This window comes from Silurus aristotelis, assembly GCF_946808225.1.
Source record: "Silurus aristotelis genome assembly, chromosome: 13".
Classification (NCBI taxonomy): Eukaryota; Metazoa; Chordata; class Actinopteri; order Siluriformes; family Siluridae; genus Silurus; species Silurus aristotelis.
Genome location: NC_139586.1, coordinates 13,628,835 through 13,654,684, shown reverse-complemented (window position 1 = coordinate 13,654,684; position 25,850 = coordinate 13,628,835). Strand labels below are relative to the sequence as shown.

General features: G+C 40.3%; 1 protein-coding gene across 11 annotated transcripts in view; it reads right to left on the bottom strand.

Annotated features, from left to right (window-relative positions):
* The window catches only part of pmfbp1 (polyamine modulated factor 1 binding protein 1), a 177,476-nt gene that overhangs the window by 117,467 nt on the left and 34,159 nt on the right, over positions 1-25,850 (bottom strand). The window contains exon 4 of one of the 11 annotated variants that reach the window (XM_083558354.1): positions 14,388-14,441. The exons of 9 other annotated variants lie outside the window; for them this stretch is intronic. The gene's annotated coding sequence lies outside the window, so the exon portion shown is untranslated. Of the gene's footprint in view, positions 1-8,298; positions 8,368-14,387; positions 14,442-25,850 lie in introns of those variants that run through there. One more of the 11 variants, XM_083558357.1, reaches the window with a different exon arrangement.

Here is a 25,850-nt window from a genome sequence, read left to right as displayed (position 1 = left end):
CACACATCGCAATCTAATCCTCCTTTAGAGAAACTTGCACTACCAGGATTAATGATTGTTGTTTACAGTCCGAGGACACTATTAGGGCTAACCCTAGTGGCACAGCACTAATATAACAGGATTATCATTCCCCTGTTTAGCCAAGAAACCAGAACGCATCCATACTTCATAATCTTGCTGTTATTTGTAGATTCCAAAGTGAATTTACAATCCAGTGCAAAAGTAAAAAAAAAAACTCTTGGAAATTATTTTGCCCTGACGCTTTCCTCAGGCCAACTTGAGTTAAGATTAGATAAGATTAGTTTTTAGTAACTTTATTGTCAGCGTGCAGAGTGCAAGTACAGGGCCAAAGAAATAGAGTGCAAAGGTGCAATATATATATATATATATAGTACACAAAGGGTTATCAAAAAGTATAGTTTTGTAACATGCCAACAGATGGCAGCACAAGGCTGCACGCACAGTCACAGGATGCACAGACTTTCATGAACCAGTTAACGATATTTTTTAATCATGGACTTTACAGGTGTCAGGCTGCAGACGCGGAAGCCGATATAGTCCGATCATTGTCCTTTTATTTCAACAACCGTACAACACAAAAACACTCATAAGCCGTTGAAAACAACAAACAAAGACATCCGCTCGATACGCGTTGTCCGCTATGAGTTCGAATGTCCCAAGCATAATCCATAAAGCCTTCGGCAATGAGTAATCCAAGTCGGAAGTGGAATTCGCATATGCAGCCGGCGGTCGAGCAGCCACGCGATTGTCCAGCTTGACAATATAACGACCGACAGCCTGTGACTCAAGAACGTGAGTTTATGTAGTCTGATCTTTCATGAGCCACAGATGTCGGTAATCTTGGGAAGCAGCGTGACTGCTATCGAGGGGGGCGTGGCAGGGTGGATCTCTGACAGCTACAGATGGGGGCGTGGCAGGGTGAATCCCTGACAGCTACAGAGGGGGGCGTGGCAGGGTGAATCCCTGACAACAGGCATGAGGATTTTTGCATTTGCGCAATTAATATTTAAAACAGAGTGCATTTAAACCCTGAACCATACATTTCAATGTAAATATGACAGAATGTCAAATAATGTGTGACAGAGGCAAGGTGCAAGTGCATAACCTCAATAGCTCTGATATTTGTATATGAATTTGGTCAAAAAACAAGATTTACTCACAATCATGTTCGCAAGCAGTTCAATCATGCGACGTCCTTGACTTGTCTGGTCAATGCATAATTTGTAAGTGGATGTGATCATTCATTCTTAATAACAATATCACATAGATGATACGGTTGATTGAAACAATCTTGCAGGAAGCAAAATGAATATCGGAAAAATAAAAATTTTCTCACAATTTTACTGAAAGAAATTAAAATCTAATCACACTGTTATTTCCTGTTTCTACTTTTAACTACCACTAACCCTCAAATGTGTACACTTCACCAATTAGCACTACAGCAAACGTTGTAGTTCTCACTTTGTCATGAATGCAGTTAATGTCATTAAAAATGTATGCTAAATGAGCAAAACTTGCAATAGATGAAGATACAAAACAAACTAGACTCATCTGAAAACAAATGAACGTAAAGAAGGGCAGAAAGACCCCCAGCACCTTTACATTTGTAGCATTTAGAAGACCCTGATACAAAGCAACTTAGAATGATATCATTGATACTGGGTTTGAGGGTTATGAGCCCACCAGTGGCAGATTAGTGATGCTGGAATTTTAAGTCATGGCCTTTCTTTTGAAAACCCCCAATTTTAACCACTTAACCACCACTTGTTTTAAAACCAACAAAAAAAACCAAACACAAAAAAACAGAGTCCAAGCAGTGTGGAAAATGTGTTACGCACTAAGAGCATTCATAACAATACCGACTCAACACTGCTCCTTGCTCGAGCTGATGTTACGCGATGAGCTAAAGTTCAAGGTCAGAACTGCACTTAACTGAGACACACCACTAATTTTTTTAAAAACTCTGCACCTCAGTATTTGCTTAAGATATACGTTACCATTAGAATTCTATAAATAACAACTACTTTTTATGGCTTTTTATGGCTTAAACTCTTAAGCCTGAATGCCAAGCGTCATGTCTGGAGGAAACCAGGCACCGCTCATCACTTGGCAAATGCCATCCCTACAGTGATGCATGGTGGTGGAAGCATAATGCTGTGGGAATGTTTATCAGCGGCAGGAACTGGGAAACTGGTCAGAATGGAGGGAAAGTTAAAAGCAGCAATGTACAGAAACATCTTTGATGAAAGCCAAAGCGCTCTGGACCTCAGACTGGGGCGACGGTTCATCTTCCAACAGGACAACGACCCTAAGCACACAGACAGGATAGCAAAGGAGTGGCTACGGGATGACTGTGAATGTCCTTGAGTGGCCCAGCCAGAGCCCGGACTTGAACCCCATTGAACATCTGTGGAGGGATCTAAAAATAGCTGTGCCCTGACGCTCCCCATCCAAAATGATGGAGCTTGAGAGGTTCTGCTAAGAAGAATGGGAGAACCTGCCCAAAAACTCAAAAAGATTTGATGTAATTGGTGTCAAAGGTGCTTCAACAAAGTATTGAGCAAAGGCTGTGAATACTTATGTACATGATTTTCTTTTATACATTTGCAAAAATTTGAAAAAAAAAACATTTTTCACTTTGTCATTACGGGGTATTGTGTGTAGAATTGGAGGAAAAAAATAGATTTGATCCATCTTGGAATAAGGGTGAATACTTTTCGAATGCACTGTATATAAAATAAAGATATACATAATTATATCACTCTTGTCATAAACAGAAAGTTCAGCGGTGTACAGACACACACATTTTTTCTGATGCTTCTGAAGGTACGAAATAAGTGAGCGTGAGTCTGTTATCTACAAAACCGTCATCTCTTTTTTCACAGTGGTGCTCTTTAGGATGTGTGCAGGCTCAAGGCTGCCTGCAGTGCTCCGGGCATCAGCCTCGCACGTACAAATGACAGAGGTCGTCCTTTTGCTTCGCTGTGAAATCGAAATGATAATGAATCTGTGTTAAAAATTCTTTTGAGACCTACATGGAGGCTATGTGAAAAGGCGAAAATGGGGCGAGGGGGCTGGCGTGAGGTCCTGGAGCTTAGTGAATAGCAAAAACAAGAACGGTGGTGAAGCGTGGGTGGGGTGGGGTGGCTGGGGGGGGGGGGGGGGGGGTTTGCTGGGATTAGGTTGGGACATCAAAATGAAAATCCACCCACCACCAAACCATATCTGTTAATGCCTTGACATCGAGACATGGGTTATTTGCCACAAAAAGGCACTTTGCTTCTATGAGGTCATTCCAAATCAAGCCAACGGGTGCTGTTTGGGGAATTACCGACTACAGTCCGCCAGTGTATGGGTGTGTGGGTGGGGCTATGGAGGGGTAGATGGCGTGGTTGTCGGAAATTAAGAAAATAATCAAATAAATCCTCTAGTGGACTGTTAATGAATGTATGTGGCATGGGAGCACTTAGAGAGACAATCAGGTGGTGGGGATTAGCTAAAATTGGGATAGCCGCACACCCGACCTTTTAATGGCGCTGCGTTATCCGATAGCCGTCCGCTGTTCAGCGCTTCTCCCTGTTTAAATCCATTCCCAGCAAAGCCTTTTACACGGGCTTATTATGGTGCCTCTCCAGCCTGATTCACCCTGCCATTATTCAGAGGCGAGCTTATTCAGGGGGATAACCGACGCTCAGATGCCGGCCACTCAAAGCCAAAGCCGAATAATAAATTTCGGAACCATTTTACCCGCGCTTCAATGGCCACGCTTTAGCTAAAGAGGCTTGGTGGTTCCAAGTTCCACGATAAGAGAGCTTTAAAGATCAGCAAGGTCTCCTGATTTCCGTGGTTTATTAGGTGCACACAATCAGAAAGTAGTATGACAACTTGACTTCTAAAACGTCATAATCAAAGGCAAATCTTGCTTTTTCCAAATCCTTTCATGCGTCACTTTCTGACAAAAGTATGCTTTAAGTAGCGCCGAAAAAGAAATTGCTGAGTGCGGACTTTCATTTATTCACATGACCCGATGTACTTACTGCCTATTCCCTCTACACATGGACACTTATGTATTTTCCAATTATACTGCAATATAATCACATTACACTTTTATAATAGGGCTCTGATTCACTTACGCATCAGAAACTCCGCACAGGATGAGCATGCAATGCGCTGACGTGTAATACAAAAAAAATAAAATTGGAATGTGTACATCTTCCAACTTTCATTTCATTAGCTATTCTATGAATTTCCAATTAGGCAGAGGACAAAGAGGAGCTGAGTGTTCAGGGCTTTCATCATAAGACATGAGTAGCTCCTAGCTCAGGTATTCCAGAGCTTTGGGCCACGGTGGAGACAAAACCAGCAAAACCACAACTCCAGTCCTTAGTGCTCCATGTTCTAACAAGCTTCAAGGAAGAAGGCGATAATAAGGATAAAAACTAAGAAATCTATCTTTAAGAGAGGTCTAAGTCCTATCTTTCAGAGAGCAACACATTTCCATTTTTGAGAAACAAACCCGGAATTATTTCCGACTCGATCAAAATTTTTGTATGATTTTTAAGAAGCATACGAAAACACATTTTATGCGCATCCCAGGGGTCCGGTATTCCTCTTCCCTTCTGAACTTATTAGCATCTCATCTCTCGCTGCCTTCTGGCCAGACTGCATCGCTGGCAACAATATCTTCTCTGGGTGGATATTTTTTACTGAAGCTGCCCACATGTATAATATTTTTCCAAAGATTACAAAATGTAGGAAGGAAGAAATAAAAAAAAAATAAAAAAAAGCTGACCCTTCCTTTAACTTTGTGTTGTTAGAGAGCCATGGCATTGTGTAACACAACTGATAGGATCGAAATAAACGCTTAATTTATTTCATGCAACGAGTCGAACTGAGCATGACTTTCGGTGTCATCCAAATACGTGTAATCGTGTACCCTGGGTCATGCTGAAAAGATGGACAAGCTGTGAGAAGAGAGAGCTGAGAGAGAGAGAGAGAGATGGAGCTGGAGAGAAAGAAAGCCGCTGGTATGGAAGGAGAAGGCAGTCCGTTGGAATGATATACAGCACCGGCCACGTGCATGAGCTGTCCATTAGTTATGGGGTCCCTGTACTGCTCAGGCTCGAGTACATTATTTTCGAATGCATCAGTCAGCTTTTTGCAGCTCAGATAAATTCTAATGCCCCCGATCTGTAATGCATACTCTCTCACTGCTGCTATAATATGCTCTAGGTTAGGAGGGCAGGCCGAAAGCAGGGGGAGGGGGAGGTGGGGGGACGTAATTTATTTTTCACTGCGGCCAGTATTCCTCCCATTAGCTTCAAACGCGAGATAAGTTATAGCTTTTAACGAGCACCTTCAGCTGCCTGAGCGCGCCGTGCACCATGTGCCAAGTCCAACGCGAAGAAACAGGGAGGGAGTGATGTAAGGAAGAGAGAGAGAGAGAGAGAGAGAGAGAGAGAGAGAGAGAGAGAGAGAGAGAGAGAGAGAGAGCTGGAGGACATGGATAATCCCGGAGAGCGCCTCCTGAGTGAAGCCTGGCACGAGTATGGCTGGACTACAGCGACTGCACATCATTACACACCCACAACCTTCTGCGTAACGAGACCGTTCTCCTCTTCGGTGCAAGCGTACTGAAGATTCCAGAGAGTTTGTGAGGAAAAAAAACTGGACTAGAAGGTTTTGTAGCGCACACACTAAAGGTGACTCGAGGTCGTGGGCGGTAACACTTTCTCTTTAGCGGAACGGTGAGATTTAATCTGAGAGCTCCACCTTTACCCGTCAGATGTTGGGAAGAGCTTCCTGTCCTGTGTGTTGTATATGTGCCTGCACTCCTCATCAGTATAACCACTACCTGTTCTTTTTTTTTTTTTTATTGCTTTTTGGACAGACTAAAGATGACCGAGCATTTAGGCTAATGATTCGACAAAATCTGACTCGCCGTGCTCTCCCCCACGAGGCATAAAGCGTTTCTGTCAGCGATAACTGTTGCTTTCGATCGAGCCGTGTTTTATTGATAAGTGACTAATCAGCTGTGCATTTTTATAAGCCATTCGTTTTGCTTGTTGTGGCTTTAAATAAGTACAATCGATAACCTCTTTAGTAGGCTAGCATCATCTAGGAAGATAGAGTCCAGACTCATAGCTAAAGGCATCTATCACATACTAATTAAGCCTTTCAGTTAAAACCACCATCAGCTTTAGTGCATTTTTTTCCATTTCAGATCACGCTCCCCAAGACATCAATCAAAGATTTGCTATTATTATAAATTATGATTATTTTTTGGTGAAGAGGATGAATTCCCGAGTGCTCCAGTGTTAGTGACTTACATCTTGTGCATTGTTTTGTTTTATTTCCTCTTGAAACTGCATGTGAAGTTTCAAGTTGGCCTTCAGGCTAAAAGCAGGATCCTGAATAAACTGGGCTCAAAAGTCTAATCCAGATAAATCCTACAGACACCTCTCCATAATTTAAAGGCTTCTGATTGGCTACATGTAATCTGGTGTAAAATATTTATCTCTTTGCTCAGGTGTTGTTGGCACACTTCCCTGATTAATGGTCTAACAGGTTCTCCTATAACTTGGGGATCATGGGTAAAGAGGATGATTATTAAGACTTTGGGTCATGTTTGTTGAGTGTTGGTTGCTTTGTCAATATGGATTAACCAAACTCATTTAACAGGTTCACAGTCTGTTTTCCTGAAATACAACATTTTCAACATTTGACTTTGCTATGACCTTGGTGTTGTCAGGATTACTTCTAAAACCTAACCAGTTCATTTGCTGGCAAGATTAATACCTACATTTAAATCCTTCAAACATGCAATCATCTGTTCTTGAGATACTCTGTATGGACAAAAAGATTCAGGGACACCTGACTTTCCCAGATATATGTGGCAAGAATCTCAGACCTTGTAAAACCTTAGTGACAAAATTGTGTACACAAATCTTCAAAAAGTGCATAAAAAAAGTCATGCAATTCGCCATTGAGGAATAAATAGATAGCTAGATAACCGTATTCTATAAATAAACTAGCTGTGTTCTTTATCTCAGACTGAGCTTACAAAAAAAAAAAAAAAACACCTGCAACCGAAAACATTTCTATTCACTGCCTGAGTCGGATCATTCGGCAGACCCAAAACACACGGCAGGTTTGATTCACTTCCTGTAGATGTAAACCGCTTCCTCACTTTCTTGGATGCAGACAAGAATGACCTGGCTGAGACGTTCGGATCAGCGTGTCTGAATTCCATAAACAGTTTTAGCCAAAGTGGACAAATGTGGATCAGATTTTGAACTTTGGGTTTGCTTAAGATTCATGCTAACAGGACTGGAACCCAATGTGGTCCTCTGCTGTTGTAGCACAGCAACATCAAGGTCAATGAGTTGTACAAAGTGGCACACAATTGGCTGTTAGATTACCGCATGAATGCTCCGGTGTTCCCAAATAAAGTTGATGGTGAGTGTATCGCCTGTAATCAACTCTGTTGTTTACTTCACCAGTCGCTAATCGTAGGGGTTGTGCAACGACGCAATATAACAACAGAGTCATTATGAAATAGGTCACAACCTGAACATTCCAATACGAATGCTGAATTCCACTAAAACTATGACTAAGAAATCCACAGAAATCATTCCCTTGACTTGGAAATCCTTCATAGAAATCTGTGGAGATCACAGAATATATAATTTACTTATTCACGCTGCAGCTCTGTACTCTGGTGAATATTTAACTGAGTACAATTGATATCATCCTGAAAAAAAAAAGGCTGCATTCGAGCTTTTTGAACAGTACTCAAATATAAAGTGCTTCCACTGATATAACATGGCATGTTACGTACTTACCTTTGTCTGTTTATTGTAAATATAAATATTATTAATGATAATAATGGATGAAAATGCCCGATTTTATTAGATTTATCACTGTGTCGATATTATTCAGTCTGTACTGGTGTTATTTCTTCATTCATCAATAATGATCTACTATATTTCATGTACGATTTTGTCTAAATTATCAGTTATTAATCTCTTATCGATCCCCCCCCCCTTTATTCCCAACATTCTCAGAAGCTGTTTGCTGTTCAAAGCCGTAATTTTATTCGCTTTGGTGATAAATACAGTTAGCTGGAAAATTACGCACAATTTATTTAATTGAGAGCAATTTTTGTAAATGACAATGAAATTGTCCCCCATCGCTCTTTCTTCTTGAGGCAGGTGCTAGCCCCCAGTACTGCAGCAGCTCTTGTGTTCAGCTGTAGCCATGTCATGCTGTAATTACCTTATTTTTTGCTTCTTGCTCAGACAGAGAAAGTTTTGTAAGCTGTTACAGGAAGTCACCTTGACAAGTCTCCATCCTCTGAGTGTGTGCACAAAATCCCACAAAAGAGGAAACAAAAAAAAAAAAAAATATATATATATATATATATATATATATATATATACAGTACAGACCAAAAGTTTGGACACACCTTCTCATTCAAAGAGTTTTCTTTATTTTCATGACTATGAAAATTGTAGAGTCACACTGAAGGCATCAAGGGCTATTTGACCAAGAAGGAGAGTGATGGGGTGCTGCGCCAGATGACCTGGCCTCCACAGTCACCGGACCTGAACCCAATCGAGATGGTTTAGGGGTGAGCTGGACCGCAGAGTGAAGGCAAAAGGGCCAACAAGTGCCAAGCATCTCTCGGGGAACTCCTTCAAGACTGTTGGAAGACCATTTCAGGTGACTACCTCTTGAAGCTCATCAAGAGAATGCCAAGAGTGTGCAAAGCAGTAATCAAAGCAAAAGGTGGCTACTTTGAAGAACCTAGAATATGACATTCTTCAGTTGTTTCACACTTTTTTGTTATGTATATAATTCCATATATTCTCTCTCTCTCTCTCTCTCTCTCTCTCTCTCTCTTTCTCTTTCTCTCTCTCTCTCTCTCTCTCTCTCTCTCTCTCTCTCTATATATATATATATATAAATAAATTTTATTAAGATTATTAATATTATTATTATTTTGTGCCTAAAAATAGTGTTTAAAGGATGAGCACAGAGTGATTGTGAGTGAGTAAGTGAGTGGGAGAGAGGGGCAGTAGCCCATCACTGTTCAGGCTTCAGGGATAAAGCACATGATAAGTGGACCAGCCCAGGACAAGTAAACAAATCAATCATGTGTGATAAGTGCTTGAGTTTTATCAGGGCTGGCCAAAGCGTGCCACACCGCCTCGCCAAGCTGAGCCTGGAATACTAACAGCAAGCAGAGCGGCGATGCGGCTCTCATAGTGAAGCCACGAATATATACCTTTACCTTCAACTTGCTTGTTGAAACAAACTTTGTTCAGGTGTCACAAAACATAACTACACACTGTATGCCAAAAGGATACAGACACCCGACCATCACATCCATTTGTGGTTGTTTCTATGTTGCAATAAAGCAGCATAAGTAGGAATTGTTTAGAATGCTGTAGCAGCCAGACCTATTCCAGCATGATAGTGTCCAGGTGCAAAAGCGAGCTCCATAAACACCTTTCGGGATGAACCAAAAAAAAAACAAACAAACAAAAAAACAACGTCAGCTCCTGATCTCACTAATGGTGTTTAATATAAATCTAATCCAGGGATCAGATTAAATCAATGAAGATTTGGACAGTGAGGGCCTGGAGTTCTTTGATTTCCCCTAACCTTCAAGTGCTTCTAGGTGTGAATGAGCAAAAAAGGACAAAGACGTTGACCCTAAAAGTTAAAAGGTTTTGATTTCGTAAATAATGTAAGTAAAAATGTTAGAGAGATTAAAATGCGATAAAAAAATAACTAATTCTACTCCGTATTACATTTTTTTTTTTTTTTGAATGAATGCTGCAGTTCCTGCCTCCACTGATGATGTATCTCTTCAAATCCAAAATAGTAAAAATGCTAATTTTTCTATCCATCTGATATTTTCAGAGGATTAAATTGTTTTTTTGTGATATTTTAGATCTGGGAAAAATCAATATCACTCAAGTCTGGGATACATAGCGCCCTGAGATGGACTGGTGTACCTGGATCAACATCGACTCATTCTTGACCAAGATAAAATGCTTAAAGAAGATAAACCAATGAATGAATTTCAAATCAAACAGTACAAGCACCAGGTCCAATCAGAGTGTTTCGGTAATATTTCTTAAAACAGACTGACATAACACGATTTCGTGTGTAACTTTCCTGTGTGTATTTTATAAAATAATTAATAATTATAATAATTATAATAATGATAATAATAGTAACAATAACAATAATAATTGCATTAGAATGCTATTGACTCCTCCCCCTTCTTTTTTGGTGTCCAAAAAGTCACCAAAAAAAAAAAGGGAAAAAAAAGGAAACACTCATTTAAATGATTTTTAAAACAGAGGTCATCAGGTGCCAACCTACGGTCTGGATGCAGATGCAAAGAATCAAAATCTAAAAATCTTTCTGGAAAACAAACAAACAAACAAACAAACAAAAAAAACAGAGGAAAAAAAACAAAGTTCAGCAACTCCACTGTGCCACTGATGCAACTTGATGTTAATATGTCAAGCATTTATGTAAAGAAAACTAATGACTTAAGAAAGTCATGCTAGGTAATTATCAAGATTTTTGATTTTTTTGTAGCTTGAACCTTACTGCGTTTGGAGAAAAATGCTGTGCTAGTGCTTTTTTGTCACTTTTTATTTTATTATTGATCATTTCCTATGGCCTGTTTTGATAAGATAAATCTGAGTGAGAATAATAATGAAAGCAATTAGACAATAAAAGCGTAATTTTAAAGTTTCGAAAATATCAAAATCTCTCACTAATCAAACTAAGAAAAGCATTAATAATAGTAGATAAAAAAAAGACAAAATTAGTTCAACCTTAAATACAATTAATACAAGTTATTTATACAGTGCTATTGACTAAGTGCACCACACGTAAGAGCTATAATGTTGATTTGTGTGGTTCGCTTGTGAGATAAACATCATTATTTTAATGCAGAGACGCAATGCTGTTAGTGCTAATAAAACTCAATAACAAATCCACTAAAGCACACGAGAGAATAACCTCAGGCTTGGTTGGGTTTTTTTTTTGTTTTTTGTTTTTTTATTGTTGAAGAACTGTTTAAGAGGTTGAGGTTCAATCTGATCAAAAGGCAATATTTTCTTCGCATGTCGATGAATGCCTGGGTATGTTTTTCTTTATTCAAGCCGCTGGTGATTAAATTTGCATTTCTCCATTACTTTACACTATTAACACCTTGAGGAAAGGATTTTCAAAGGCTTAAAACAGATCCCGATTGACTACCAATATCAAGTGGACGGGAATCCGTGCAAAATGGCGAGTTAATTAAAATGAACCGCCTGAATCACTACCGGAACTCATCACACGGCTTATGTGCTCACAGCGAACATGTACACCCATTTTAATTAACGCTGTGAACTCTAATCGTTGCTATTATGTACTATTGAATGGAAATAAATGCCAGGATGATTCTAGTGAGAAGAAAAACAAAACAAAACAAATAAACCTCAAAGATCGATGTTCCTGCCTTCAATTCACAACATGACATGTTATGAGTAAAGACATTGTGATTGAATTGATCCGGAATCTGAAGTATACGTTTTAATGACTTGTTCACTCTTTCCCCATATCAGAATGATCACTTTTAGGATATTGTGCTATTCATATAATAAAAATACGCTCGTATAAAGTGGGCGGAATATAAGGTTTTTGAAGGCGTGATGCGTTTTATTGGATCTTTATTGGATTTTGGATCAAAAGCCCAATTGTTTCTGAGATTTTTTGTTGTTGTTTGTTCAGAAGCAACTAACACACTTCATCTTCTTTATCCCGCTGCACTTCTTATCTCTTGAACAATCAGCACACACAAAGAAATGAAGATTAAAAAAGTGCTGTTGGGGAAATGAAATGATCCGAAATGTATGTATATTCAGTAGAGATTGTTTCAGTCAGGGATTAACACATGAGCAAAAACGTTCACTAAAAACAAAACAAACATTCACTTAATGTAATCAAAATAAACAGAATCACTGTAAGATGTTCCAGAGTGAAAATGTAACTTTAAAAAAACTTTACTCGGCTAATTTTTCCATTTTTACAGGATTTTTCCAAATATGTATAGTCCACACTGAAACATTCCCCCAATACAGTAAAATTCCCCAAACAGAGTCTGTTACAGTAGAGATGTTGGAGAGCTTTTGAAAAAAAGTTGACCAAAAAAGGGAAGTTTATAATGAATTTATAGTCTTGCTCAAGGCTGGAAAGAGAATAGCGGTATAAAGGTTATGCGACTGGGTTACTGATTACAGAAGTCGTGGGGTTCGAGGCCCAGCACTACCATGTTGCCCTTGAGTAACGCCCTTCACCCCCTCTGCTCAAGGGACTCATTGCTGACTCTGCACTCTGAACACAACTGGCCACCAAGCTGGAATATGCAAAGAAAAAAGTGTGTTCACTGTGCTATAATGTATATCTGACGTAATAAGACCTCCTATTCTTTTTATTTGTACCCTATCCTTCCAGTAAGATCAGATCAATTCTAGCAGAAGGTGGTAGCTAAATAGTTAAGGCATTGGACTTTGGATCTAAAGGTTCCTGAATTCAAATCCCAGCCGCTTAACGCAGCCACTACTGGGCCCTTGAGGAAGGCCCTAACCCCACAGCTGCTTAGTTGTATGAATGAGATACATGCATATCACGCTGGATAAGGGCATCTGCCAAATGCCCTAAAATAAAATGCTAGAATGCTTTTTGTAATGAATGGTATTAGCTGTAATTAAAGAGATTCGGCTCAGTCCAGGCTGAGTGGTTCCTAATGAAGGATTTAAAAAAAAAAAAACTTTGTATATTTGTTAAATTGAATTTCCATGTCCATCTTTATGCATGTTCCATTGTTGACCATGTACACAACTGGGGAAGTGCACTCTTATAACCTCCTGTGTCACTATTTGCTTGCTTACTTTTGCTGCAGTTACCAGTTTAAGGGAAAATGTACTTCTATAGTCTTCCTAAAGACAGGATTATAATCATTATTATTCAAATGTTTTATGTAAATTCAACACACACACACACAGAACCAGCATGTGCACATGCAGCTCATCAAAAGCCTGATACACTCATTATCCATGACCATTAACATGAACAAAAGGAACATTTATGGTGTTTTGTACCATTTTATATTTTTGAAGAATCTATTTTTTTCATGATTCGTTCTCACCAATTGTTTTTGTTAATATCGTTGACGTGATTTGACTGCATACAGCATTCTAAACATTGTCTAGTTAAAAAATAAATAAAAAACAGATTTCTTGGAAATATTCCTCAATCCTACGTTTAGTGAATCGCAACATATTTTGATGTTAAAAAAATCAATTTCCCGATATTACTATTATTAAAAAATTATTATTCCATGCTACACATGACTCAGTAGTAGTGTTGTTATGGTTATAATGTGTGCGTCACATGATCCTCAGCAGGAAATGTATCACAGGCAGTGCATAAAGAAATATATATATATTATTCATGTAATAAATAAAGAAAGTGTTACAGAAGCTCTACACTGCACATTTAGAAACAAAGTTGGGAGCTTTGGGAAGTTGTTAAGTTGTTTGTGTCTGATTCTGGCCAGTATTTAAATTGTAACTATTTACTATGTAACTGGTACAGGCAAAAAAAAAAAACCCAAAAACAAACAAACAAAAAACAAATTCCATTTATAGGATTGTACAAAACTCTAAATGTAATAAAAAAAAGAAATTCTATAATACCTTCTAATTTACCAAAAAAATAAAAAAAATAAATAAATTTAATCTAATTAAAATTTAATTTAAAAGTCTCTTCTGCCTTAATCGACACTTAATTATTATTAAAAGCGAGTAACAAGACAATTTAATGTTTAAAAAAAAGTTAACTAATTAGCTACCTGTCAACTTGTTAAGGCTTGTTAAGATTATAATAAAAATATGATATCATAATAATAATAACATTCTGCAGCTATACTTTGGCTTTGTGTAGGTAACAATATGGATTAGTTTTTGGAAATGCTGAAAAATATATGTAACACTTTTCATTGAATACACAAGAAAAAAAAAGATCACAAGAAAGCATTACGCGTTGTAGGATGTATTTTTGTCATTTGACTAATGTTTCTCAGAAATCCTGGGCTAGTTGTCACGTGTTTAGTTAACCATTAGAATGCTTTAAATTGCATGTAATTGCTTAAAAAAAAAAAAAAAAAAACTGTAAACTTGATTTATTTTACATGGATTTTCTCTGTTTTAGTAACCCAGGGTTTTTTTTGGTTTTTTTTTGCTGAATCAACGCAAAATATCAATGACACAGCATTAATCCAACTCACTCACCTTCTTTTATCCTGCATCGTAATCATTTTCCCACCTCAAAACTTAATTTTCAATCTAAAGAAAATAATAAAAAACCCTGTTGAGGTATTTTAAGGTTTTAATCTTCTTTTCTCAGATGTAATAGAGTTAAGGACACTTAGTTCTCTTTGGTTTGTCATTACCACCATGGCATAAAATAAATAAAGAAATGAATAAAGAAATAAAAAGAGAAAATGATACACAAACACATAATAAACGGCTTGATGAACCCAAACGCACACCAACATCGTCGAACAAAGTCATAGCGATGTTCTGAATGCAACTGGAGTGTAGATTTTCACAACAAAAAAAAGGAAAGAAAATCACACCAAGGACGTTGCTTTGGTACAGAAAAATGACTGAATGCAATTAATTACACAACACATAATTTCCGTTCGAAGCGCTGTCCAGAAAATCAAGGCTGCAATCTTTACAAACATTCGCCGCGACATCGTCGCTACGCAAATGAGGAGCACAACATGTGGATAATTAAGATGATGGCTGAACGATGAGATAATTATGGATATTTTTTTAAAATGATGCTTCAAATGACTCGGTGGCGACACAAATGAATCCTGAAAAAAAATGTAAAAAAAAAAAAAGAAAATTTGGCAGATGTGAGATAATGACATCGGCTCTGCGATTAAAAGGACATTTTAGCAAGAAAGATGAAGCTGTCAGAGAGAGAGAGAGAGAGAGAGAGAGAGAGAGAGAGAGAGAGAGAGAGAGAGAGAGATGAATGACAGTCCTGGTAAAGTCTGTAGTTAAAAGAATCTTAAAAAACACCAGTCGAAAGTCCATACACTGGCACAAACAGTTCTCGAACCCTTTCCTCACTCGGGCACATCACTACATAAAGTGAAAGAAGTCAAGCTTGGAGTTTTGACACCTCGATGACACGAATACCCTAAAGGGGTGAGCAGGTGAGGTATGAGTCCAGCATCATCGATGGCGATCCTGTCTGATGGAAAAAATCTCCATTAGTTCCAAAAATGTGCAAGATCCACTTTTTTACCCACAGAGGCCTTGAAGAAACAAGAAATAAAACAGCCATCGACGACAAAAAAAAGGCAGCGAGAAACCCCTTCGTTCCTTCCCATCACGACGTCTTCTCTGCCTGCTTTGTCTCAAACGGTGTGTCACATTAAGCAGAGATCAAGTATGCAAAAGAGAGAGTCAGGCGTTTAGGATAAACCAAGGAGCAGGAGGAAGAACGGAGGAGTGCAGGCGTGTGAGGCGGCATGACGTGCCCGGGATCCATGGTGCAGGAGTGCAGGAATGCAGGTTAGGGTGGTGCAGTTGGCAGTCCTGGGCACTGGAGGAGTGTATACAGAGACACACATACCTTTACATTCCCACGATGAAGCTGGGTCTATTTCCCCACCTTTCTCAGTCTCTCTCTCTCTCTCTCTCTCTCTCTCTCTCAAACTCCGTCTTCTCCTCCTCTTTCTCTCTCTCGCTCAAGCACCAAGCTGCAATGCTATACAAACATCAGCCTCGAGGACCGAACGAGAAGGAGCTAAATGATGCCCGTTTTCCAGAGGGGCACACGAGCTAAGACAAGCGGGCAAAGACGGCAGAGCAGTGCGGAAGACAGCTTAAACCTTCCCCCAAAATGAAAATTAGGAGGAGGAGGAGGGACGGGCGCTTGACTGCATTTTAAATTAGTGAACCTCAATTTCCTTTGGTGCTGGTGGTGGGTGTTAATTAATTTGTCTCGCCGTTTTTTTTCCCTTTTTTCTTTTCCCCGAAAAATTAGCTTCTGCCATGGTGGCTTTGAAGAGCAGAAACGATGTGCCCTCCCCTTCCGCATCCCCCTGCTCCTGGCCCCCCGTGCGCTCCTCATCTCGTCCCCCAGCATCGTTTGTGAGAACTCGGTGTGGTCTTGTAGATTTTTTTGTATAGGAATGGCGCGTGCATGTCGTCTGTGCCAACCTGAAGAGGAGGAGAAAAAGCAAAAGAGAACTGGGTGGAAAGAAAAAATATATAGAAAAAAGAAAACCGAAATCCCTCTTTGTAAGTTATGGGAACACTCAGGGACAGACGCAGGCACTCATAAATTATCCGCTTCATTTGCATATCCCTGGCATAAGACATTATGCAAATAGTGATCCATTTGCATAATGGATTCCTCTTGTTGCCTCAGTTGGCTCGTGCTCGTTTTTATTTAATAATGAAAAAAGAAAAACAAAAGAGGAAGTGGAAAGGATGGCGCTGGGTGCCAGCTCCCTGACCGCACTGGACGCCAGAAAACTCCTTGGGTCGAAGCAGCGGGAGAGACAAAGCGACCAATACAATAAAGAGCATTACACTCTAAAAGTGCTAATTTAATCTAAATGTAATTAAAACGTTAATTTGAAGGTTTTAATGCCATTTATGTGTCTGTCTGCTTCCGAAGAGAAGCGCGTGTGCAAGTGTACAGAATGCATGCGCATGATTGCGGTTCGTGCTCTTAATGAGTCTGTACTTCTTTTCACATTTGTGTAAGCGGTTGCCAGACTAATTAACGCCAGTTGGCAGACTGTAATTGGGGGGTGGGTTAAGAGCGGGTTGTCTTGTTATTAAATAATTTAAAGCAGCTCGGTTTTCCCTAGGTTTCTTTTTTTTGCTCCAAACACCACATGCGACACAAAAAAAATATCGGAAAGATAAAGCAGCGCGTGTGATAATCGTTTAATCGATACTGCTAATTCGAGCTAATTCCGAGAACAGCATCGAGCAAACGCTAATCACAGAAGACGGAAGATAATTAGGAGGAAGATGTATGATACGTACTGTAGCGTGCGCGCCGCCGTAACCCTGCAACGATGCCTAAACTTTTCCTCAATAAAGAAACATGCCGAAATTGTAGGGGTGCATAAACATAAAATACATCTTAAAAATAAAATTAAAAAGTGTAAAACTTTTAGCCATTGCATGGAGTTTATGTGAATATGTAGAAGTACAAGAGTGTGTGGCTGAACAAAAAAGAGACAGAAAAGATGGGAGGGAGAAAATTAAGAAGAACGAAAAAAATCTGAGCGAAAGAGAGACGTGGGAGGTGGTAACAAGGCAGACTTTTGATAATTTATAAAGAAATGCCACTGCAAACATCTTGCGGAGAGATCAGACTGCAAAACATGAATTGCAATCAGCTCCAGTCTAGTGAGCTCCTTCCCCAGTGGGCACTCTTCCAGTCCTCACTCCTCCACTAGCATGGGGAACGTTGGCACCAGAAGGATCTGCCACTCATTTTGCGGCGATGTGCAGGAAAGGGCAAAGCAAGCCGGACATGTGGGCGATGCCAGGCAAAAGGCGAAGGAAGGGGTTGAAGTAGAAAGCCGACGGAGCGATTTTATGCGCGATTCAGCTTTTTAGAATCAATTAACCCTGAATGTTAATTAATGTCGAGCCTTTAGAACAAAAAAAAGGGGTGGGTGCACATATGTGTATGTGTGTTGGGGGTGATTAGAGGAAGAGCTGAAAATAGCAAAAGGGGCGGGTGCGGGAAAAAAAAATCGGAGAAAAGACAGAGAGGAGAGGGGGTGGGCAAGCAAGAGAAACAAGCAGCGAATGTAGATGGCAGGAAAAAGCTGGCACGGTGCCATCCATTTACAAATAGCGCCAAGGCAGACTGGCATTTGGGCACAGACGGTAGGCGGGTAAACGTACCCCAAAAAAGGGACCTGCATCATTTGGCTTAAACTGTCAACCGAGCAAGTTTTTTTTGTGGTTGTGGTTGGTATACGGCCAGTCTAAGACACGTGGCGGCTTTTGAGTGGGAAGTGAATCAAACTCGAATAAAAACAAAACAAAAAAGAAGACAAACCCATCTGCCATGCACGGCTACTACGGAACTACGGACGTCTGGAACTGAACTAAACTACAAGTTAAGAGACATGACTGCCCAGATGAATCTTCAATCTTCACAGTAAACTATGCCAACTGCTGAAACCCCTATCTCGCAGAGGACAAGCAGAACACAAAACCCGGAGGAATGAACGGCGCCGGACAAAGTTGCTGTGGTAAAGCCGTCCAAAGAGTGTCAAAGGGGTGGGTTGTAAGGAAGCACCTCCCTTGCTTTTCCTCTCTCGGCGTTATTCCTTGTGCCAGGCGAGCACCTAGGCAGTAAACACCACACCAACGTTCCTGTTGGCAGCTGTATTGCAGCTGCAGAAGGCAAGCCGGCTTTGTGCGCCATCTTCTCTGGATGCGCCGCCGTTCAGATACGCCTCAGCGTTTTGTTTTTCCGAATTATACCATGGCTCAGGGCCAACGCGATACCAGGCAAATTGCGGTGGCATCTGTCGCGGAAAGACAGAAAAGCATTGACATCGGTTAAACGAAGATCCCATGCCCACCCGCCGCAGGTCGGTTGGTTGAAGATAAGGAGAATCAAGAACAAACAAAGACGTTAGAATGCCATCGTTGACTAATTAAACACAAAAGTTGTACGCTGGTAATTAGGATGATGGACTCTATAAAAGGAACCCCCCCCAAAAAAAAAAAAAACAGGCAAAAAAAAAAAAGAGAAAGAAAATAACAACGCAAGCTGGTATATAGAAGAGGTGGGTTGGGATGCTGGTTCCTATTCCATGCCAAACCCCTCCTTTTCTTTAAACACTATTTTCTCCTCACAAAGTACCACCTCGAGAAGCCGCCTGCCAGTCACCGCTGCGACGAGAAATGTCTACCATGGGCACTTCTGCTGCATTCTGCCAATCTGCCAATCGCTTGCTTGCAGCAAGAGGAGGGACCAAGAAAAGACCTGAGGGACGGTGCCAAGGGCAAGAGCAGCTGTTTACAAAAGCCACATAAAAAGGAAAGGAAGAGAATCAGCAAACACGGAGATGCATACTAATGAACCGCCACGTAAAATTATAATCAGCTCGACAGACGCGGATTAATTAATGCTTTTCGCTCATAACGAACCGTTAATTATTCTCGAATCGTTAAAAAAGGACAATCGCATTCAATCCGTTCCAGGGCTGTGGATTTCGGTCAGTCAGTCGAGATCAACTTTTTTGAAATGGGAGGGGAAAAAAAACAACTGAAAGCACCTTAAGCAGCAAGCAAAGCTATGACAGACAGGTAGGCATGCAAACCAGGGCAAGCAGGCATGCGTGTGAGTGTGAGTGAGTGTGTGTTTGATTTATATACATTCACAGCAATCACCAGGGAGATGAATTGCTCAGGCAGTAGACTCTGGACACCGTCAAGTAGTATGGGAAGACGAGGGGGATGGCACAACAGCCAACAGCTGAGACAACAGCTGAGCAAGAACTTGGTGGAGGGGGCACAGAAGGCAGAGGGACAAGCCGGCAGCCACAATGCCAGACACTTAATGGAGCCAGAATCCGCCCCTCCAACCTGCCAGTAACTCCGCCAAACAGCGCAGGGGGGCTGTGAGAATGTTTTCAGCACCCTAATTTTGCCCCCACCTTGCCGCCCAAAGAAGAAACTGCCAAACTCCTCCCTGCTTTTGTTTTTGTTTCAGGTTTACCGACTGACACAGAAGAGATGAAGACAGTACCAACTGTTCGTCCGTGCCGGAATCGGTACCTCTCGGGTTCAGGAAGCGATACCGCGGTTCCCGCGGAAAAAAGCTACGGGCACGGGGCACAGAGCCAAGACTGGGTGCCGCCGGAATGAAAAAGAATGGGATCGTATCATTAAATTCATTTTCATTTGTTAAAACGCGGCGCAACAATTAAAACCGGAATTAGCATGGGGAATGGAGCGTCATCAACTTATGATAATCACGAATGGATAACCCAAACTTTTTCTTGCAGATCTTCAACCTCTTGGAATTTTTTATTTTTTTTTTGGCTGGATGAGGGGCATGACTATGGAATATGAATAATTGAAGAAGTCATCCAAAGGGAGGGATTATAAGATCTTTGTGCTTCCTGCCTTGGCATAACCTTCAAAATGACACAGCCAAGGCTGCCATCAGGATAGGCTTGGCAAATGCTGGCATCTTTGAGGGGGATCTTATCCGCAATTGCTTATTAAGCATTCGTTATGCGCGTTTGTTAATTGCTTTAAGCTTTAATTCGCAGCGGTTCCGTGGTTTACGTTCTTTTTTTTTTTCCCGCGGAATATATGTGGATATTGTAACCGTTTGGAGCTAATGAGCTTTTGAGGATCTACCTATTTTAATTCCCCTAGGATGTTAATTGCGCCTTGTCTTCATTATGCAAATGGATTACAAAAAATAAGAAGAAAAAAATGACTGCTAATACAGACAAGGAGGGAGAGAGAGAGGGAGAGGGAGAGAGTGAGAGAGAGAGTGAGAGAGAGAGAGGGGGAGACATGGGGAGACAGGAAGAAAAGAAAGGGAGAATATTTTCCTTCCCCTCTCCATAAGCCAGCATTCACATAATACCACACTACATGCAAACAAGCAGAGAAAAGCTACTGCACTGCTTGGCAAGGCTAGTCTCTTCTAAGTCCTTCCCTGGAAATCCTTGTCTGTCTCTCCTCTTTTCCTTGCTCACTGCAGCCACATCCTTCACATGCCAAGGATCGCAGCTTGAACTGTATGTGGATCTTACAAAAACATGGCCAAGAGAAACCATGCCTGGAATTTAATTTCTCGCGATTGGATATTACCATCGTTATTAAAATTACGAGTCCTCGGGTGTTATTAGTGTTGAGATTTGATACAGTGTGGTGTCGTTTGACGAGCAAGCGCGGAACGGAGAAAAGACAACAAGACTGTGGATGGGGACCGGGCTAATGTCCTCTGCGCTTAATCATCATACAGCAGAATGGTTTTATGCATATTTCATTTGCATATCATTAAATTCGCTAAGGCATGCTGGCAACTAGCAGCGGAGAGCAGGGAATGGAGGAGCGCAAATTGAAAAAGAAAAAAAAGGAAAAGAGCGACTCATTATGCGATGACAATCTTCAAAGCAGAGCGCCTGCTTTTACGGCAACCAGCCAATTCGTTTTAATTCAACATTAATTGGGGGGGGGGGGGGTTAAAGCAGGGGGAGCAGTGGGTGCACTCAACCTTTCAAACGTGGATTAATTGAACGTCTTACAATGTGAGGAGCACGAAGACTTGCGTATGACAAATGTGTCTAAATGATGTGGATGCATTATTTGTGCATATTAACGGAATTGCTTGAATGTGAAGGATCGCCAATTTCCGTTCATTTCCGACCGAAAACGGATTATATTTCACGTTCGTTTTATTTCCCCAGACAATTTTGGCACCGATGATCAACTTTTTTTTCTTTTTTTCAAATTATGGCCAGTGGATGCGAAATGATGTGTATGAAGTATGCTAGGATGTGACGTTCTATTGAATAAAAACCATTACACTTTGGATAACGTGAATGCTTCGTAAAGGAAAAAGTTGAAAGCTTGCGGCCGTGATGACACGCTGGCACCAGGGATGGCACGATCCGAGAGCAGCAAGTTGGGACCTGGTGAAAAAACTGAGTGTGGGAATTGCCAGGGGCTTTCTGTCGCAGGCGTGTTCAGACTTTTCCCAAGAGTCTGAAACAATCTTTTTTTTTTTTTTTCTTCACTGTTTCCCAGTTACAATGCCACACTCAAATGCCTACCTAGTGTACTGTACAAATCCTATTATGACAGTAATTGATGAACAAATTAGTACAACTGCCTGAACTGTGATCGGGCTTGTTAAATCATCAGCACCAGTTATTTTTTTATTTTTATTAATTCAATTTTTTTTATTTATTTACTTTTTATATATTTTAACAGTGCCCACTACTGTCTCCCCCTTCTTTCTGTTTGGCACACTGTCCATTTCAAAATTAAGTATTGTTGAAATACAGAAAAATACACGACTTCCCAAAATATACAGACAGAATTCTCCAGTTACACCATTTTTACCTGATGAACCTGCATTAAAGTGTTGAAAATAAAATAAATTAAAAAACACATTTCACATTTTCTAAAAAAAAAAAACTAATATGTATTAGGTATCCGAAATCCAATTAAAAGGGAGAAAAATTTAATAACAAGAAAAAAAAAAGTTTTTTTTCCAAACAATTTTATCATGTAAAAAAAAAAAAAAAAAAAAAAGTGCACATATTTTATCATTTGTTCTTAAAAAGTTTTGCAGTAAACGATTTACAAAACCGTCGCCCCCGCCAAGGTTACGCCCATCATGTACCATCCCTCCGGGTTCCAGATTTAGCGTATGCATATGTAAAGGGTGGGCGATAAGAGTGCGTAATTAGCGTTTATGAATGGCGATTGTAGAAAGCTGCGGGGCGAAGGGGGGTGTGGGGTGGCCAAGACTGGCTGGCACTGGTGGTGGGTTTTGCGCCTGGCGCTTTGGAGCCACGTTTCATGCAGATGTCGCTGTAGTTCTTCGGAAAGCGCTCAAGCCCGGAGAGGGAGGGGAGGTAACGAGGAGCTCGTTTGGCACCACGTACACCTCCGGCATATGGTTTTAAGATGCACACGTGTGTTGTGTGATTGTGAGGGGGGGGGGGGGGGGGGTACAAATTCTCTGGAACAGTTATGCCTGTGTGAGATTTTGGGGAGGGTGGGGTGCGTAATTAGTATGAGTGTTGAGGAGTCGGGGGGAGTAATCACTCAATTTGTAAAGAGAGGTAAAAAAAAAAAAATTGCTTTTCAAGCATAAGGCAAGGTATGGCAGAACTGACAGGGCATCTGCATTGAACAGACATTATGCAAAGTGGCAGCATTAATATGCATAAGGAACTGCTTTGTTATTCACCCGGGTGCTAAAGCAATATTGTTTGGAAGCACCAGACATTCTTGTTACAGTTGGAAAATGTTATCTCTCTCTGTGCAAACACAAAGCGCTTCCTCTCCTCTTCCCTAGCCACTTTCAGAATGTTTAATCATCACACCATCCCTGGAGGATTGCTTGTTTGGAGAATTGGTTGCATAAGTTGCTTGATCTGCTTCTTAAATGCAAAAAATATTTAAGATCATCACCCACCCTGTGCACTCTGAAGTGCAATCACCCAGCATTGATGTTTAGCCTGTAACGCAGTAAACCATTAGAAATGACTTCACACGGTAGCGCACGTAAAAAAAAAAAAAAAAAAGTGTTCAAAACATTCAGAACATGTGACAGCGATGACATCATCGGCTGCCTGAATCTTTGCACATTCGCAGAGAATCCGCACTCGTTTCAAGCGTGTACAAATAAAAGCGAGTGGTGCAGATGTACTGACTGGCTTCTGCCGATAGAACGTGAGGGCTGGAGGGAGTATTTTCCTGTCTCTCAGCTTTCAGTCGCTCCATCACTGTTAACTCTACTAACACTTGACCTTATCAAGTTCCCAAAAGAGTACCGAGTCCTCCATATCTACTGTACTGACAGCTTCATCAGTCCGAGTCCCACCAACTACATCCCACTAGACTGACAGTTCATGCTGGGGAGCTGGTGCATGTAGGCAACTCTGTACAAAAGCCAGTACCAGATACAAAACGATTCAATATATACAGTACATCTCCAGGCATCAAATATTTCCCAGATAATTCCCACTGCGATTGTGAGCAATGGCTTCTGGTTTCAGCGGCATCTTACTGACCAGGAAACAAGATGTGCTTTTTTAGTTTCTCGCATCTGTTCTGTCAGTTTGTTTTAACAATACTAAGACAAATAATATGACACTGGTTACGCAAGGAGGTTTTTTCTATTCCTATTCCAAGTGCTATAAAACAGATGTCAGACAGACAGCTTGGATTGTTTTGTGAGCTCAGCTGTGCTTCTGCAACATTATAGTCATTATCTGTAAAACTCTCTCTCTCTCTCTCTCTCTCTCTCTCTCTCTCTCTCTCTCGCTCTCTCATTCAGTGTTTCTGTAAACACTTATAATGTTATTGAATACTTTTTAGAATATACTAAGAGCCTTCCAATCATCACCAAATGTCAAGATAAAAAGATTTTTACTTTTTAAGCATGCCTAGGCTCTATGTAAAAATACAAACAATCCTCCAGTTTAACAAACACAGCTGCAAAAATATCAATTATCAATATCAAATGTCAATTATCGTAAATTAAAGTCGAATTAAATCAGTGTACACCAGGTTGATTTCAGATCATCAGTTTGCTGGAGTTCCTCAGTAGAATCAGATGCAATTTCCTCTCTGATCACTTCTGAGGTAACCAGACATGAGAACATTTAACTGAGAATAGAGTTTTCCAGGCTGCCACACATGCAGTACTGTATACTATATACCCCGATAGAAAGCTTAGTGACAGCGTAAGTTCACCAACAAGTCTGTTCACAGCCTGCTGCAGCAACAGGGCAGAAGAAGATTCAGTAAATGGGTGTTATTTCATGATGTCATGACGTGTGGGAATTGAGCGCCGTGGCACATCCACAGCCAGACAGGCATTTGTACCTGAGAGAGTCTTCTAGTGATGTTCAAGGGTCATAAAAGGCATAATGTGGCCAAACTTTTTAAAATTCCAAATGTGATCAATTTCGGATTGAATACAATCGAAACATGCCACTTGACAGAACATCTCACTCTGAAGAATGTTCGTGTTGATGCAAAACACATTTTCTGCATCACAATGGATGATGTAAGAACAACGAAGCTTATTTAACCATCATTACCTTTAACTGCAGAGAAGCTTAAGATCAGATCAGATCAGATAAGATAAGATAAAATAAGATATACGAGATAAGGTTTAGTTGTCTGTCCCACAGTGGAGAAATTTCCATGTTACAGCTGCAAATAAAAATTGCAAATATGAAGTACCAATATATACAGTACAGTATGCAAATAAAACAGAAAAAAAACAACAACAATAATAGCAATTACACTATCAAACAATCTTCGTTGTATTATCTGAAAAAAACTAACAGTTTCGCACAGTTTGTTATAGCATTTAGTATTTTATTGGGATCTCCTGGCAAATAATCATCCATTATCTTCAATGGTGGCTTTTTGTATTACACTCAAACGAAATCCAGCCCAAAAAAAAAAATCAATCAATCAATCAATCAATCTATCAATCTATCTATCTATCTATCTATCTATCTATCTATCTATCTATCTATCTATCTATCTATCTCTATATATATATATATATATATATATATATATATATATATATATATATATATATATATACTTTAACGGTTCCAGCAAATATCACTGGATTCGCTAATAAAAAATTCCTTCAGAAGTAGAAAATGGGCAATTCAATCCATCTTCCTGTATCCCCGCAATCAAATATTGCGCACACACACTTTTCTTAAGTGACCTTAAAGCAGTGGCCTTTTCAGCGTTCTCCCCGACAGCACTCCTAACTACTGGGAATGTTCTAATGGGGAGACTGAGCATGAAGGTTCCTGCAAAAGCAGTATGCCATAGCCAGCACCCAAGCCTAGGCAGTAATTGGTTCTGAGTAATTCTATCAGATTAGTATTAATAAGCTGTCGCTGCAGCGTTTGAGATGACCTGCTCAGGCTCTCTGGCTTCTCAGAA